Here is a 6,082-nt window from a genome sequence, read left to right as displayed (position 1 = left end):
TATCATTATTTTCTGATCTTCACAGATGATTTGAGCAGATATGAGTATATCTACTTGATGAAACATAAGTCTGAAACATTTGAAAAGTTCAAAGAATTTCAGAGTGAAGTGAAAAATTATCGTAACAAGAAAATAAAGTTTCTACGATCTGATCGTAGAGAAGAGTATTTGAGTTACGAGTTTGGCCTTTAGTTAAAAACAATGTGAAATAGTTTCACTACTCATGCCACCTGGAACACCACAATGTAATGGTGTGTCCGAACGTCATAATCGTACTTTATTGGATATAGTACAATCTATGATGTATCTTACCGATCTACCACTATTGTTTTGGGGTTATGCATTAGAGACAGCTGCATTCACGTTAAATAGGGCACCATCAAAATCCATTGAGACAACGCCTTATGAACTGTGGTTTGGCAAGAAACCAAAGTTGTCGTTTCTGAAAGTTTGGGGCTGCGATGCTTATGTGAAAAAGCTTCAACCTGATAAGCTCGAACCCAAATCGGAGAAATGTGTCTTCATAGGATACCCAAAAGTTACTGTTGGGTACACCTTCTATCACAGATCCGAAGGCAAGATTTTTTGCTAAATTTGGAAACTTTCTGGAGAAGGAGTTTCTCTTGAAAGAAGTGAGTGGGAGGAAAGTAGAAAACTTGATAAGGTAATTGTACCTTCTCCTTTATTGGAAAGTAGATCATCACAGAAATTTGTTCCTGTGACTCCTACACCAATTAGTGAGGAAGCTAATGATGATGATCATGAAACTTCAAATCAAGTTACTACCGAATCTCGTAGGTAAACCAGAGTGAGATCCGCACCAGAGTGGTACGGTAATCCTGTTCTGGAAGTCATGTTACTAGACCATGACGAACTTGCGAACTATGAGGAAGCGATGATGAGCCCAGATTCCGCAAAATGGTTTGAGGCCATGAAATCTGAGATATGATCCATGTATGAGAACAAAGTATGGACTTTGATGGATTTGCCCGATGATCGGCAAGCCATAGAAAATAAATGGATCTTCAAGAGGAAGACAGACGCTGATAGTAGTGTTACTATCTACAAAGCTAAAATTGTCGCAAAAAGGTTTTCGACAAGTTCAAGGTGTTGACTACAATGAGAGATTCTCACTCGTATCTATGCTTAAAGTCTGTCCGAATCATGTTAGCAATTGCCGCATTTTATGAAATCTGGCAAATGGATAAACAAAACTAAATTCCTTAATGGATTTAATAAAGAAGAGTTGTATACGATGCAACTAGAAGGTTTTGTCAAATCCGAAAGGTGCTAACAAAATGTGCAAGCTCCAGCGATCCATCTATGGACTGGTGCAAGCATCTCGGAGTTGGAATATACGCTTTGATGAGTTGATCAAAGCATATAGTTTTATACAGACTTGCGGTGAAGCCTGTATTTACAAGAAAAGTGAGTGGGAGCACTACAACATTTCTGATAAGTATATGTGATTGACATATTGTTGATCGGAAATAATGTAGAATTATTCTGTAAAGCATAAAGGAGTGTTTGAAAGGAATTTTTCAAAGAAAGACTTCGGTGAAGCTGCTTACATATTGAGCTTCAAGATCTATAGAGATAGATCAAGACGTTTGATAAGTTTTTTCAATGAGTACATACCTTGACAATATTTTGAAGTAGTTCAAAATGGAGCGGTCAAAGAAAGAGTTCTTGCATGTATTACAAGGTGTGAAGTTGAGTAAGACTCAAAGCCCGACCACGGCAGAAGATAGAAAGAGAATGAAAGTCATTCCCTATGCCTTGGCCATAGGTTCTATAAAGTATGTCATGTTGTATACCAGATCTATTGTATACCCTGCACTGATTTGGCAAGGGAGTACAATAGTGATCTAGGAGTAGATCACTGGACAGCGGTCAGAATTATCCTTAGTAAAATAAGGATATGTTTCTCAATTATGGACGTGACAAAAGGGTTCGTCGTAAACGGTTACGTCGATGCAAGTTTTTGACACTGATCCAGATGATTCTAAGTCTCAATCTGGATACATATTGAAAGTGGGAGCAATTAGCTAGAGTAGCTCCGTGCAGAGCATTGTAGACATAGAATTTTGCAAAATACATACGGATCTAAATTTGGCAGGCCCGTTGACTAAGATTCTCTCACAAGCAAAACATGATCACACCTTAGTACTCTTTGGGTGTTAATCACATAGCGATGTGAACTAGATTACCGAATCTAGTAAACCCTTTGGGTGTTGGTCACATGACGATGTGAACTATGGGTGTTAATCACATGATGATGTGAACTATCGATGTTAATCACATGGTGATGTGATCTAGATTATTGACTCTAGTGCAAGTGGGAGACTGAAGGAAATATGCCCTAGAGGCAATAATAAAGTTATTATTTATTTCCTTATTTCATGATGAATGTTTATTATTCATGCTAGAATTGTATTAACCGGAAACATAATACATGTGTGAATACATAGACAACCAGAGTGTCACTAGTATGCCTCTACTTGACTAGCTCGTTAATCAAAGATGGTTATGTTTCCTGACCATGAACAATGAGTTGTTATTTGAGTAACGAGATCACATCATTAGTTGAATGATCTGATTGACATGACCCATTCCATTAGCTTAGCACCTGATCGTTTAGTATGTTGCTATTGCTTTCTTCATGACTTATACATGTTCCTATGACTATGAGATTATGCAACTCCCGTTTGCCGGAGGAACACTTTGGGTGCTACCAAACGTCACAACGTAACTGGGTGATTATAAAGGAGCATTACAGGTGTCTCCAAAAGTAGATGTTGGGTTGGCGTATTTCGAGATTAGGATTTGTCACTCCGATTGTCGGAGAGGTATCTCTGGGCCCTCTCGGTAATGCACGTCACATAAGCCTTGCAAGCACTGCAACTAATATGTTAGTTGTGAGATGATGTATTACGGAACGAGTAAAGAGACTTGCCAGTAACGAGATTGAACTAGGTATTGGATACCGACGATCGAATCTCGGGCAAGTAACATACCGATGACAAAGGGAACAGCGTATGTTGTTATGCGGTCTGACCGATAAAGATCTTCGTAGAATATGTAGGAGCCAATATGGGCATCCAGGTCCCGCTATTGGTTATTGACCGGAGACGTGTCTCGGTCATGTCTACATTGTTCTCGAACCCGTAGGGTCCGCACGCTTAAGGTTACGATGACAGTTATATTATGAGTTTACATGTTTTGATGAACCGAAGGAGTTCGGAGTCCCGGATGAGATCGGGGACATGACGAGGAGTCTCGAAATGGTCGAGACGTAAAGATTCATATATTGGATGATATGGTTAGGCCAAGGGGTCAAGCCCATGAGGCTTTAGATCGGTGCAAAAAGGAGTTTTGCAGAGGCCAGGGGGCCAAACGCCGGAGACCCTGGCGTCTGGCCCTGGGCCAGACGCCGAGGCCCATGGCGTCTGGGCCAGACGCCAAGGATTGTGGCGTTTGGTCCTGGAGTCCGAGTGGGACTCTTGCCTTTTGGGAAAAACCGACTTTGAGGAGGCTTTTGCTCCAAGTTTCGACCCCGGGGCTCAACATATAAATAGAGGGGCAGGGCTAGCACCAAAGGGACAACAAGTTGATCCACGTGATCTATTCCTTAGCCATGTGCGGTGCCCCCTGCCACCATATACCTCGATAATACTGTAGCGGAGTTTAGGCGAAGCCCTGCTGCTGTAGTTCATCAAGATCGTCACCACGCCGTCGTGCTGACGGAACTCTTCCCCGACACTTTGCTGGATCGGAGTCCGGGGATCGTCATCGAGCTGAACGTGTGCTCGAACTCGGAGGTGCCGTAGTTTCGGTGCTTGATCGGTTGGATCGTGAAGACGTACGACTACTTCCTCTACGTCGTGTCATCGCTTCCGCAGTCGGTCTGCGTTGGGTACGTAGACAACACTCTCCCCTCGTTGCTATGCATCACATGATCTTGCGTGTGCATAGGAAATTTTTTGAAATTACTACGAAACCCAACAGTATTCACTATGTGTTAATGCTTTGTTCCGGTTCTCTATTAAAAGGAGGCCTTAATATCCCTTAGTTTCCAATAGGACCCCGCTGCCACGGGAGGGTAGGACAAAAGATGGCATGCAAGTTCTTTTTCATATAAGCACATATGACTATATACATGCCTACATTACATTGATGAATTGGAGCTAGTTCTGTGTCACCCTATGTTATAACTATTACATGAGGAATCGCATCCGACATAATTATCCATCACCTATCCAATGCCTACGAGCTTTTCACATATTGTTCTTTGCTTAGTTACTTTGCCGTTGCCACTGTTACCATTACTACAAAACTGCTACTGTTACTTTTGCTATCGTTACCGTTACTTCCATACTACTTTGCTACTAAATACCTTGCTGCAGATACTAAGTTATCCAGGTGTGGTTGAATTGATAACTCAACTCCTAATACTTGGGAATATTCTTTGGCTCCCCTTGTGTCGAATCAAGAAATTTGGGTTGAATACTCTACCCTCGAAAACTGTTGTGATCCTCTATACTTGCAGGTTATCATGGGGCGCGTTGAGCCGCTGCTCCGTAGACAGGAGGCGGTTGTAGAGTTCCTGAGGGCGAATAGGCTCCTTGAGTTCATTGATCACCTCGGCGAGCAAGTCATAGTCACTGTCGAGGCCGGCGAGGATGAAGGCCGTGAACTCGGTGTCGTGAAGGGGCTCTCCAATCGAAGCAACGGTGCCAGCCAACTTCTTAACCTTTTTATAGAAGGCGGTCACCGTACCATTGTTCTTACGGGTCTCACCAAGCTTGGCACGAATAGCCATAGACTGAGCATTAGACTGGGACGAGAAACTCGACTCCAGGATGTCCCACACCTCGTGAGACGATGCAGCAAAGAGGACCAGCCTGGCAACACCCTCACCCAGGGAAGACTTGATTGCTGAGAGGATGGCTTGGTACTGAGCGATCCACGCACGGAACATCGGATGTTGTGATGGCGGGAACGGCAGGGTGCCATTAACGAACCCCTCCAAATAATGGCTGCGCAGAAGAGGAAGCACCTGAGCGCGGCAGCACAGGTAATTATCCTGCTTGAGCTTCACCGGAAGAAGGTGCGAGAACAGGAACGACGGCGAGGAGATCGCAGCCAGAGCAGCCTCAACATCCATGTATGGCGCAGGAGATGGCGTTGGTGCAGTCGGAGCCGCGGCAGGTGCGTACACCTGTGGGACGCCGTACGCGTAGGATGCACCATAGGGCGGCGTGGCCGCATACGAACCCTGGCCAGGGTACGCGCCATAGGAGGGATGCACGTGTGGCGGAGGACCGTATGGAGCATCATACAACGGATAGCCGCCAGGGCCGCCATAGGTCGCATGGGCGACGTCGGCAACGACAAGGCCTGCTGCAGTGTAGATGGAGGCAGCAGGGGCAGGCGCGACCACGCGCATCATCTGATGCGATGCAGTCGGGGGCGGCGGCGCAGGCACCAGGGAGTGTGTGGCGGCCAGAGGTGGCGGTGGTTGCTGGAACCACGCTGATGGAGCAGGCGACGAGGAAGACACGCCGCCGGTGTACAGTGAAGAAACCGGGCCGGCGAAGAGGGACCCCACCGAATGGCCAGCGAAGAAGGACCCCGCCGATTGGATCTGCAGGGGGCCGAGTGATCCCTCCGCCGTGTAGGGCACAGTCCCACCATTGAGGAGACGCGCGAGAGACGGTGGAAGGAACGCATGATCCATGTGGATAGGGGTCGGCGGCAAGAGGGCGGGGAAGGAGACCGCAGCGGCGGCGGCGCTCGAGGCGACGGCGGCGGCTGGCGGAGCAGAAGACATGAGATTAGATCGTTAGGTCAGATAACATATTAGACAAGGGTTTTAGGGTTTTGTGGCACACCTTCAATGTGGGGTGACCTTTGTATTATATAGAGAGTACATAATGATGTACAACACAATTACAGGTGGGGACACTAATAGCCCAATATATATGTTGATGTTTGGTGCTCCCAAAATATCTATCTGACTCGCATTGCCTTCCCGTCCCGGTTGCCCAAAATTTCCATGCATGTCGAAAAAATTCCTACC

The sequence above is a fragment of the Triticum dicoccoides genome, chromosome 4A (assembly GCF_002162155.2).
Source record: "Triticum dicoccoides isolate Atlit2015 ecotype Zavitan chromosome 4A, WEW_v2.0, whole genome shotgun sequence".
Classification (NCBI taxonomy): Eukaryota; Viridiplantae; Streptophyta; class Magnoliopsida; order Poales; family Poaceae; genus Triticum; species Triticum dicoccoides.
The sequence above is the reverse complement of the archived record's forward strand: the minus strand, read 5'-3'. Positions refer to the sequence as shown.